This window comes from Lepidochelys kempii, chromosome 10, assembly GCF_965140285.1.
Source record: "Lepidochelys kempii isolate rLepKem1 chromosome 10, rLepKem1.hap1, whole genome shotgun sequence".
Lineage (NCBI taxonomy): Eukaryota > Metazoa > Chordata > Testudines > Cheloniidae > Lepidochelys > Lepidochelys kempii.
In genome coordinates, this window is record NC_136389.1 from 64,495,174 (window position 1) to 64,508,052 (window position 12,879).

Consider the following 12,879-nt stretch of genomic DNA (forward strand, 5'->3'; position numbering starts at 1 on the left):
ACACGATGATATATTATCATTTAGACTTAGCATTTACAATGGTTTCTTTTTTGTATTGACTTCCTCATTTGAACATAGCTTGGTCATACTGTACCACTGTCTGAAAGGGAGTAACCTCTATTGACCTCAGTGGGAATTATATGCACCAAGCCAAGAGAAGACCGTGACCCAAATAAGACTGTAAAGGCTTTTGTAAACCTAAAAACCCAGAAAGTGATGCAGTAAACAAGCCCTTCAAAGGCTTTGTTTTTACATGAACTGCTTCTTTGTTTCGTCATTTGTTTGGCGTAACAGCTTGGGATAACTTTTTCAGGCAGGCTCTATTATATTATTAGGAGGTATGGTAGAGCTGCTCAGAGTTGGGTGCAATTCCAATTTTAAAATGGTCTAAATTTGCGATTGTTTTGTTTTATTTTTTTTAAACCAGTGATTCAGTTCTGTTTACAAATACCTACAGGCCTCATCCAATGGCCTCTGAAGTCAATGGAAAGACAGCAATCGACTTTGGTGAGCTTTAGAGCAGGCCCTATATCAAGCAAACATGGAGCAAAAAGCTAATTTTTCAACTCTCAAAAAATTAGTGGATAGACAATGGGTATGATGCTGGGACTATACCATGCTTACTCTATGAAACATGATGTTATTTTGTGTTCCATCACCCTCCATTTGTTAGATTGTGAGCTCCCTGGGGCACAGACAGTCTTTTTTTTCTTATAAGTGCATACAGTGTCTAGCACACTGGGATCCTGATCCCTGGTTGGGGTCTCTTAGTGCTACCTCAATACAAATAATTAATTAATTAGTAAGTTTGTGGGGTCCTAGCAGGCCTTGTAAGCATGAGACACTCAACCCCTTAAAAATATAACCTCCTGTAATGATTGCTTCGCCTAGAGACTTCACAGTCATAGTGCAAACAAACCGTGGGATTTTCTGCTCCCAAAGCAGAGGCCCCTATCCCAATCTCCCTTAGTAGCAGTAGAAGTATGGATTATACCAGCTGTAGGTCAGCCTCCAGAGGGTGATGGAGATGCAAATGCTTTAGCAGATCTCACACTGTATACTGTAGAAAGCAGTAGTACATATCCACACGAAGAATTACCAAACAGGTATGCACTAGCCTATAGGCAGAGCATGGCCAATACGTTATCTGGGCCATATCTTGAACCCATTGAATTTGGTGGCAAAACACCTATTAGCTTTAATAGGAATAGTAATTGGCCCTTTGAAAGCAGAAATAAGGACAAAGTCAAATTCTTCAGGTATTCTTCAGAGACTGAGCTTAATGAATAATATTACATAATACACATATGTAATATTCCTACCAGGACTGTATCAAATTCTAAGATGAATGGAAGAGTACAGCACAAATACAACATTCCCATTGGTTCGTGTGTGTGCATTAGCTCACATAGGTAAGAACTGCTCATATTTAAAAATATATTGTTTTCCCCATAGCACAGGGAAGCTGCGGATGGCCCAAGGTCTGGCTTACTTCTTTCAGCTGGTGGAGAATCCAGCCATTATATTTCTGATATCAAGTTACATCACCTGCACACTGGGTCCCAAGAGTTAAAGAAAAAACAGACCAAAGTGTCTTCTTGAATATTATTTTTCATTTGATAGCTATACTGCAAGCTCTCCTCCGCCATCTCCCTGTATCAGTCCTATGGAGACTGACATAGCAGATATTATTCTTTAATCGGTGATTGAAATGTGCATGTAGCCCATTAGCACATTTTTCTCGGTGCTGTTAATGTTTTATAATAATGTAGCTTTGAGGGATGTAATTGCACCTTTGTTGAGAGTTTTAGCACTTTGAATCCCCATGCAGAAGTTGAAGCATATCCTTTTGAGGCCATATCTTAAAACAACCAGACACTTTTGAACGCAATGGAATCTATTTTGCTAAAGCTATTTTTTCATCAGCTGAACACCCATCATATGAGAAGGTGCAATGAATATATCATGCACCATTTGGGGCTATTTTTCAACCCAAGTCAAACTTTAGATTTCTGTGTCCTGGCTGTTACAATGTTCATGTGATTACCTTGTTGCATCTTTCCACCTCCCCTCTGCTGATTTAAGATTTTTTATTCTCAGCTCACATCTGTCTCTGACAAAAAAAAAAAGATAAATGTTTTAAGGGAATCAACTGAAAACTTACGTTCACTAAATATGGCTTCCGCCACGTAAGTTTTGCTAAGGAAATTGGTGCTCAGGCGAGCTGTGCACAGTAAAGTGCCCTCCAGGTAAGAAATCTGGGTGTCCTACTGATCACAACTGATTGCTATGTAACGGATTTGAATGTGCAAAGCCCCTTCTGAACTGTATAGTTCTTGATTTGCATATGGCAATTCCAGACCAGTTCAATGGGATAAAAGGTTATCAATGGACAACCTGACAATTAAGAATTTAATTATAAGGATGGCTTTGCCCTCAGAACCTTCATGTGGTTTTTCAAACTCAGGTGATTCTGTTTCTCCTATTAAACGCTACACAACATTAAACCCAGTGCTTTCCACACCTCTAGCACAACACAGAGCATCAGGCCACATCATCCCCTCTTCCCTCCACTCATCCCAAAATAGAGTGTCGTTCAAATGCTGAATGTATTCAACTGACTAAGCTCCGAGAGTACATCATTGTCATCATCTCTGAAGGGAACCAGATCACAGGCTTATGTGCCGAGGGTTCACCTATCTTGAGAAATGGCACAAAGTCCTACAGGGCAATGCAAGCAGGGCAAAGAGAAGGTACGTCAATGAAGTAGGCTTGCACTAGGCATAATTCTATCTATCTGTCTGCTCCTCCTGAGCTGCTACAGAGGACTTAATACAACTCTCAGATAAATTGGCTTTTAATTTTAAAAGTCCCCTGTGGTCACATTTTGGAACTCACAATAAAATGGAAGCACCATTATGTTTGTGTGTAGGGGAGAGGTTGGAGAGATGTTAAAATAAGGTTTTAGGTTTTTTTTAAATTATTTCATAAGAGGCAACAAATGGAAAGAACCATATCAAACTTAAATGCACACATTTAAAACGTCAGAAGAAAAGATCTAGGCATAAAAAGGCCATAAAGGCTAGTAAGATGAGATCCCAATGGGCTTATTTCATTCTGGACTTCAAGGGCTGTCATGAGTTTCAGGAAGCTGGTCAAACTTCATAAGCAGGCACATAATAAGAATATTTTGTGCATGTATGAATTACAGTAGCAGCTGGGAGCTGAAAGTTGCGGCAGGCTCTAATTGCAAAGATTGCCTGCATTCATCATTGTGGATTTACTTAAATGTGTTGCAAGTGAAACCGGCACCCTTCAAATAAATATGGCATTATCTGGAGTAAGTAGTCATCATCTAATTTGTTTGACATAAGATATGGATATGGCAAAAAGACTGCTTAAAGACAATTATTTTTCCGGACAAAACAATTTTGGTTTAGTTTTCATCAAGGTTGAAGTTATGGCCACAAATAGCTAAGCGGCATACCATTTAATTGGGGAGCAACTGGCACCATAGTATATTTTCCTAAACTCTGAGGCACTAGCTTGTCTAGTCACTGCTGATTCAGTCACAAGCATATATCTAGATTTTCTTTGGCCATCCAAAAACCAGATAAAGTGATTTGCTTTACTGTATTTCTAAACTTTGTAATTACAATTTTCCTAAGAGAGTAATATTTTGTACATAAAATGTACTTTACAATGTATTGCATTTTAAGTACAAAGATATACACCTTCATAAGTAGAGGCTGTTAAAACAATTTAATAGTGTGTCAAACATGCACAGATATGTACATAAAAACAGAATCATTGGGTTTGTTTTAATGCACTGAACCAATTCAGCTATGCACCATCAAGTGCTATTGAGAATCACTTTGCACTAACAGGATTACATGACTGGAATTGTTTTCAGTTTAAGTCTTAATTCTCTTGAATGATAAAGTTTAACCGAATGACTGACATTTTGTGAACGCATGAACCAAGAAACTGTGTAACAAATACTGAACTGAAGGTTGAAAATTTACTTCCATTATATATTGTATACAGTGACTATATAAGGGTTCATTAAAGTAGGTGGAGGAATGGAGCTGAGTAAATAATTCACAATGAATCATTTATCAGGCAAATTTAGCCTGTTCTTCTGCTTGTAGAAAACCTGTGAGCAGATCACAACTTTCTCAAATCTAATTGCTATTCAGAGCTATTTTTGGATTGTCTTTTCAACTTCCAGAACCATGGATTGATTGCAGATGGTTTCCAAAAGCGTAAGATGTCTGTTACTCATACTAGTTATGAGTTACAACTGGTTAGTTGTGATTGGACAGATAAGTCACTTGGTATTGTTTCTGTCCTCTGGTTGGGTGAGTTTGCAAGCATTTCCTATGCAAATATTAGTAGTGCATGTGCAAATATAAAATTTGCTTTCCATCAATATCTCCACATATGACACTGTGAAATTCACTTTCCACGTATGTCTCTAAACCTAGACTGCATGAATATCTGTGAAAATTAAACATAAAAGGTGTCTGAAACAATCAATTTGAAAATATAACTGAATATTTGTAAAACATTTTTTTCAGTATTTATGTTTCTTTAGTAGGTGGACTAGGTGAATATGTAAGTTCAATAGAAGGTAGGTAGTCAACGGTAACTATCCGTATACTGAAAAGGAGTACCACAAGTACTCCTTTTCTTTTCGCGAATACAGACTAACACGGCTGCTACTCTGAAACCTATCCGTATACTGCTGCAAGATGTGCAGCAAATATCCGTCATCTTCATTACACTACCTAATGCATTGCTGCAGAAAGGACACTTCAGAGACAGCTGCACTGAGGATATCTTTAATGGGATCACTCCTATGGATAAGAGGTGAAATCCTCATCCCACTTAAATTAGTGGGAGTGTTGCCATTGACTTCAATGGAGCCAGGATTTCAGCCAGCCATAACTGTCGTCTGTGAAGCTGGTGGCACAATGTACAGAGTTCTGCTGCTTTTTTCCTTTAAGAGTTAGGATCCCTTATACCACAGATTTTGTTTCCCCCCCTCCCCCCATACCCCAGTAGCCAGTGCCGCTATCTGCTTTGAGATCTATGGATTAAAAGCTTTATATAAGTGCTAAGAATTATCATTATTACCATTTTCAGAAGTGTTTCTCAGGAGAGCAGAAATTCTAGGAATGAAGATCATAGGGTCAGACAATGTTAAGTGGCTGACAATATAATAGCAAAAGAACTATTTCAGATGGAAAGGTGGCTGTTTCCCTATTCGTTCTGATAACTCACAAGTGAGTAAGATATTTGGAGGATGCCTGTGGGTAGAGCTCCATCTCTAATCAGAAGGGAACAGTCAAAAAGTCAATAAAATTAAATTCCCATTGAGAGCTGTTAGAAGAAAAGCTGCACTTACAGTAATATTCAGACACTGAATCCCATTAGCAAAACCAACGAGCCCTTGATACTTAAAAACATATAAAAGATTTCTTTGGATGCCTTTTTAGAACTCTCATGTGTTGCCAAAGGTTATGCCCTGCGTCTTTTTCTTTTTAAGTGACAAACATGCCTGTATACCTGGAAAGCAGCAAGCTGTGTTCTGAGGCACAGAGGGTGGATTAGGTTACAGGAGGAGGGGACGATAATGGGAAATCCTCATGAGGCATGTCTGAATTATTTTGAAGAAGAAAGCTTCAAATGGCACTGTAATTTGATGCTTTTTAAATGTGTAAGTATGTTTAAAGAGCAGCACTATTTGGTTTCTCTCTACTTAAGAGAAATTTAAAGCCCTCGGTAAATAACTCCTCTTCAAGTGCTATACAAACTAAAACCACAGGATCAAAATGCAGACACGCTCCTACTCTTGGTGCACCTTCCAGATCATTCAAGGACTGGGAGGGATGGGGAATTATTCTTATTTCCTAAGACAGAACAGGTTCCACCTCTCACAACAGAAATTACAAAGGATCAGATCCTGCCTTCGGGTTACATGCACAACCATCGTGCAGTCAACAGGATTTCATGGGTGTAATCTGAGGGTAGATTCGGAAATCTAAGGAGGAGGATGGCATGCTGAGTGCACCTCTCCCTTTTTAGTCACTTTGCTGGCATTAGCTTCAGAATAAGAGTCCTTCTCACCTTGAAACAAATACAGAGGCACACCCACAGGCTGGGCAATAATAGACAAGAGAGAGAAGGCAACTGGGAAAATAAAGGGCCAGTGAAGATTTTGGAAGGTAACTAAACAAATTAGGAAATTCTTCTCAATTTCTTCTAAGGGTCTTTAGTCACAGGTGCTAATGTGGACACACTCCCTCAAAACTAAGACTGCAGGAGCAGGGGAGAAAGTAAAAAGCAAACTATCAAAATGATGAAGCACCCTTCCAAAAGGTCACTGCTGGCAGGGCAATGTGGTTGTACAAGTTTGAGAGAGTATAGTCAGCGGTCAGCATGGGAGTGACGTGAGGCATGAGTGCCAATGTACATTTAACACAGAGATCAGTGTGCAGGGAGGGAGGGTGTACAAATCAAATGCAGGGCCCTCAGTCTCTCCTATTAAAGTTGTTCCATTGATAATGAAAGATAATTGATAATGAAAGAATCATTGGTCCAGAGAAAGCATGAGAATGACTCTGTAGCCTGATGGTTAGACCACTCACGTGCATGGTGGGTAACCCAGGATCCAGCTTCCCTTTCCAATTACTTTTTAAATTATTTATCCACAGTGGAACTGCTTCAGCAGAGAGACTGAGGGAGCCTTGCATCAGAATAGCCCATATCCCAGTGATTAGGGCACTCACCTGAGAGGTGGCAGATCCCTGTTCAAATCCCATCTCCCCCTCGGGTGTAGGAAGGACTTGAACCAGGGGTCTTCTGCATCTGAGGTGAGTACCTGGTCCCCTGCCACTAGGTTAAAAGTTCAGAGGGAGCTTGTCCTTCTCCCTGGCCTCTTACAAAAATGGCATTGGCATTTAATGACAAGAGAGGGTTTGCAGCCAAGGATCCCAAGCAGAGATAGGTGCCTCCCTGCAGCTGGATTTAGGCACCTATCTCCCTGAGACATGTGGGGCTGAGGACGCACCCCTTGCATTGGCATCTCCCATTGGCTAGCTTAGATGAGGCGCTACCCAGCTGGTTGTCTTTTGTGAATCCCACTGAGAGGCACCCACTTCTGGTATAGGGAGCCCAGGTGCCTCACTCAGGCTTTATGAATTCCAATGATTTTCTAGGTGGCCAAAGGTTAGGCATGGTGAGGCTCAGTGTTGCCATTCCTAAGTTCCTTTTGTGAATCTAGCCCTCAGTACTCTGCAACTAACTGCCTGCTGCTCCAAGAGGGACTCAGGGGGAAAGTTGAGGGGGTACCCCAGAGCAAGGGGCTGTTGGCATATTCCTTGCAGTTCTCTCAGAGATCATTCAAAAGGAATAAAGAGTGACAAAGGGCATGCCGAACCCTGCTTGTATGTGCTCTAAGGTAAAATAATAACCAGCCGATGGAAGTGCCTCAGCAGCAACAATGAGCGTCAAATCAGAAAAGTAGAGTTTGTTGCCCAATAACATAGATGATTTATAATGAATCTAAACAACTGTACTGCTGACCAAACTCCAGATACACTTTCATTGAGAGAATATATTGAATACAGTTCTTGGCCCCACTCTTCTAAATATTTGCTGTGCACTAAGAACATTCACAGAATAAAATTCAATCCAGCACGCTATGATAACAGAACATTTTGGCTGAGATTTAAACCTACAAAGCTCAGAAATTCAGAGGGAAGGCTGGCTTACTCTTTGTTCCCAATGCCCCTCTTCCTTGACTAGAGTTGAGAATGTTTTAAACCCTCATTGAAGGAAGCAAAATGCCCAAACACCCATATTTTAAAGAAGAACTTTGCCAAATACACCTGAATTGTTAAGATACTATGTTGGGAAATGAATTACAATGTTAACACAAGCAATCTGAAAGAAATGACCCATAAATCATTTTTTTTCAGTGGGTCATGAACTTAAAGCTGTGCATTCATCTCAGCAGTTTCATTAAAGCAGAATAACCTTATTTTCTTACAGAGAAAACTCTAGTACATCTTGAAGTAACAAATCATGCTTTCGTTTCAACGCTAGTTTGTAATATCACTGGAAAAAGCCATACTTGTCAAAAGTTGCCTAGAAGTTGGTAAATTGAGGAATGATGGAGATGTTGCCACACTTATTGAGACATTCCAGTTGGCATCAAAGGAATGTGATATGCAGGTTGAAGATGAGTTATGCCAATGATTAATGGACTCAGAAACGAACTATATGCATATCAGTCTGGAGCTCAACTTCTAACACCTACTTACGGATTTCATTACTATAGTTATCTTGTCACACTGGAGTGCTGACTGATAGGTGTGTTACAGATGTGTTGATGGCATTACTTTGATAGCTTGAGGTTACTGATTCAATGTAAATTTACTTCAATAGTATTCCTTGTGTAAGGGCATTCTAACCCCCTTGAGCTCATCCGCCTGTGACCACACTGGTTTTGCATACAATGAAAAATCTAATGTTTCCCAATTGCAATAACTATCCCTATATAAAATCAATAGAGTCTAGTTAGGTATATATTCTGTTGAGGGCTTATAGTGAGCCCATATGTAAGATGACAGTTTGTGACTGATCTAGTAACATACCTTATCTTCCTGGATTTTATTGGATTCTGAGTCTTATTCTAAATATTTACCAAAATTAATGTGTCACCTTAAGGACCAATTCTTCCCTGAGATATGCATGCACAGCTCCCATTGACGTCAGTGTCAAATAAGTGGAGGTATCGGTAGGAATGATTGTGAACTAAGGCTATATCTACCCTAGCAACTTTCTAAAAACTTCTTCTGATTCAGTACTCCACCCTCCACAGTAGGAATGGAGGAAGTGTTAGTACAGACAGGACACTCATATTTTTACTGCCATATAATCTAACCTTGCTTATAACATTCTCCCATTTTAAAAAGCTCCAGATTTCCTGGTTTTCAGTTTTACAGACCTTGGACCCAATTATGCACTTATCAAAGTTGATGGAAAAACTCCCATTGACTTCAACAGGAACAGGATTGGGTCTTTTGCTATGATTAAAGTTTTAGACAAGGTCATAAACTCTGTGTAAATAAACTCTGTTCATTGTAACTGTCATACAATATTAAGTGCTGCAAATCAGTCAAGTCGTTTTCTTAGGCTTACTATAAAAAGTGATAAGGCCTTGGGCGTAGCAAACATTAAAACTAATGATAAAGTATGATACATTCTGGCCTGGCCTTGAAAGTTTGGAGCTACTGCAGCTGCTGGTGCTTTATATCTCTGCACATCCTGTTTATAAACAGCTGGCAGAAATATGTAATTTTCTCCGATTTTTAGCTGTTTGCTCTGGCTAAATATGTATGATAGTGCATTGAATTGTCTCAGCCAATCAGAATACATTTTTTCCTTCAGCTATACAATTCTCAGATCACTAATTGATTGTGGTCATCTGCTGTGTACAAACACTATGCAGTTATTTCTCAATAACCATGCTAGGAAAATTCAAATATCTCTATTCTAATTCATTCCCATACTAATACTTTTCAAGCTGTTTGTCTGACAAGCCCAAAGCTTATCACTCTTTGCAAAGCAGGCAGATAACTCAAAAGTATACACAAAAAGAAAAAATATCATGTCAAAAAGCAAAGAAAGTTGGGCTGTCAGGCTGCTGGAAGAGAAATGCTATTAAGAAAGGTTTCAGAGTAGCAGCAGTGTCTGTATTTGCAAAAAAAAAAGGAGGACTTGTGGCACCTTAGAGACTAACCAATTTATTTGAGCATAAGCTTTCCGATGAAGTGAGCTGTAGCTCACGAAAGCTTATGCGCAAATAAATTGGTTAGTCTCTAAGGTGCCACAAGTCCTCCTTTTCTTTTTGTGAATACAGACTAATACAGCTGCTACTCTGAAACCTGTCATTATGCAAGGCACTGAATTTAGCCGTATGGAGTGGAAATCTATCAACTTCATGAAAAAACTCGTACAGATACAGACAGACATCATCTTCCTTTCCAAATGCAAACAGATGGACATCATACCAAAAGGACTGAAGGTAAAAAATCCATTACAATCTACATACCACACAGACTATGCTGACAGCTTGTGCCACGGGCTCTCAAAGAAACTGCGGAACCACCTGATCAATGTCCTCTACAGCAAACAGGGAAAGATTAAGAATGTGCTCTCAAAACTGGATACTCTCATAAAAAAACAACCTTCCACACAAACTTCCTCGTGGCTGGACTTTAGAAAAATTAGACAAGCTATACAATTGCTTAGGAATGTATCCGATGAAGTGAGCTGTAGCTCACAAAAGCTTATGCTCATATAAATTTGTTAGTCTCTAAGGTGCCACAAGTACTCCTGTTCTTTTTGCTATTAAGAAAGAGATTTAAAAAGAAATTTTAACTTAGCCCTGGTCTACACTAGGAGTTAAGGTTGAATTTAGCAGCATTAAAGCGATTTAACCCTGCACCCGTCCACACGACGAAGCCCTTTTTTTCGACTTAAAGGGCTCTTAAAATCAATTTCCTTACTCCACCCCCGACAAGGGGATTAGCACTGAAATCGGCCTTGCCGGGTCAAATTTGGGGTACTGTGGACGCAATTAGATGGTATTGGCCTCCGGGAGCTATCCCAGAGTGCTCCATTGTGACCGCTCTGGACAGCACTCTCAACTCAGATGCACTGGCCAGGTAGACAGGAAAAGGCCCGTGAACTTTTGAATTTCATTTCCTGTTTGGCAAGCTGCAGGCGAGTGCAGAGCTCATCAGCAGAGGTGACCATGATGGAGTCCCAGAATCGCAAAAGAGCTCCAGCATGGACCAAACGGGAGGTACGGGATCTGATCGCTGTATGGGGAGAGGAATCTGTGCTATCAGAACCCCGTTCCAGTTTTCGAAATGCCAAAACATTTGTCAAAATCTCCCAGGGCATGAAGGACAGAGCCCATAACAGGGACCCGAAGCAGTGCTGCGTGAAACTTAAGGAGCTGAGGCAAGCCTACCAGAAAACCAGAGAGGCAAATGGCCGATCCGGGTCAGAGCCCAAAACATGCCACTTCTATGATGAGCTGCATGCCATCTTAGGGGGTTCAGCCACCACTACCCAACCGTGTTGTTTGATTCCTTCAGTGGAGATGGATGCAAGGCGGAAGCAGGTTTTGGGGATGAGGCAGATGATGATGATGAGATAGCTCACAGCAAGCAAGCGGAGAAACTGGTTTTCCCGACAGCCAGGAACTGTTTCTCACCCTGGACCTGGAGCCAGTACCGCCTGAACCCACCCAAGGCTGCCTCCCAGACCCGCCAGGCAGAGAAGGGACCTCTGGTGAATGTACCTTTTAAAATAATATACATAGTTTAAAAGCAAGCGTGTTTAATGATTAATTTGCCCTGGCATTCACGGCCAGTACAGCTACTGGAAAAGTCTGTTAACGTGTCTGGGGATGGAGTGGAAATCCTCTAGGAACATCTCCATAAAGCTCTCCTGGATGTACTCCCAAAGCCTTTGCAAAAGGTTTCTGGGGAGGGCAGCCTTATTCGGTCCACCATGGTAGCACGTAGTCGGGAATCATTGCAGAACAAAGCATTGCAGTGTATGTTTGCTGGCGTTCAAACAACATCTGTTCTTTATCTCTCTGTGTTATCCTCAGGAGACTGATATCATTCATGGTCATCTGGTTGAAATAGGGTGCTTTTCTTAAGGGGACATTCAGAGGTGGCCGTTGCTGCTGGACTGTTTGGCTGTGGCTGAACAGAAATGTTCCCCACTGTTAGCCACGGGGAGGGATTAGCCACATAGTGGGGGGAGGCAAAATGCGACCTTGTAACGAAAGCACATGTGCTATGTATGTAATGTTAACAGCAAGGTTTACCGTGAAAGAGTGTACCCATTGTTCTATAAAATGTGTCTTTTTAAATACCACTGTCCCTTTTTTTTTCTCCATGAGCTGCATGTGTTTCAAGGATCACAGGATCTTCTCCTTCCCAGAGGCTAGCGAAGATTAGAAGGTGAAAAAAACACACTCGCGATGAAACGTTCTCTGAGTTCATGCTGTCCTCCCACACTTGACAGAGCACAGATGAATGCGTGAAGGCAGACAATGTCAGAGTGCAGGAAAGCACAAAATGACCGGGAGGAGAGGTGGTGGGCTGAAGAGAGTAAGTGGCGGGCTGAAGAGAGGGCTGAAGCTGAAAGGTGGCAGCAACATGATGAGAGGAGGCAGGATTCAATGCTGAGGCTGCTGGAGGACCAAACCAGTATGCTCCAGTGTATGGTTGAGCTGCAGGAAAGGCAGCAGGAGCACAGACTGCCACTACAGCCCCTGTGTAACCAACCGCCCTCCTCCCCAAGTTCCATAGCCTCCACACCCAGACGCCCAAGAACACGGTGGGGGGGCCACTGGCCAACCAGCCACTCCACCCCAGAGGATTGCCCAAGCAACAGAAGGCTGGCATTCAATAAGTTTGAAAGTTTTAAACTTTTAAAGTGCTGTGTGGCCTTGTCCTTCCCTCCTCTGTCCAACCACCCCTCCCAGGCTACCTTGGCGGTTATCCCCCTATTTGTGTGATGAATGAATAAAGAATGCATGAATGTGAAGCAACAATGACTTTATTGCCTCTGCAAGCGGTGATTGAAGGGAGGAGGGGAGGGTGGTTAGCTTACAGGGAAGTAGAGTGAACCAAGGAGCGGGGGGTTTCATCAAGGAGAAACAAAGAGAACTTTCACACCGTAGCCTGGCCAGTCATGAAACTGGTTTCCAAAGCTTCTCTGATGCGCGCTGTGCCCTCCTGTGCTCTTCTAACCGCCCTGGTGTCTGGCTGCGTGTAAGGA

General features: G+C 41.5%; 1 protein-coding gene and 1 long non-coding RNA gene across 21 annotated transcripts in view; one reads left to right on the forward strand and one right to left on the reverse strand.

The window, feature by feature from the left end:
• SEMA6D (semaphorin 6D) overlaps positions 1 to 12,879 on the forward strand; it is a 276,265-nt gene that overhangs the window by 211,351 nt on the left and 52,035 nt on the right. Inside the window, exon 1 of one of the 20 annotated variants that reach the window (XM_073303932.2) lies at positions 2,733 to 2,753. The exons of the other annotated variants lie outside the window; for them this stretch is intronic. The gene's annotated coding sequence lies outside the window, so the exon portion shown is untranslated. Of the gene's footprint in view, positions 1 to 2,732; positions 2,754 to 12,879 lie in introns of those variants that run through there. 20 annotated transcript variants of the gene reach the window in all.
• The window catches only part of LOC140894955 (uncharacterized), a 305,659-nt gene that overhangs the window by 59,811 nt on the left and 232,969 nt on the right, over positions 1 to 12,879 (reverse strand). The window lies entirely within an intron of this gene.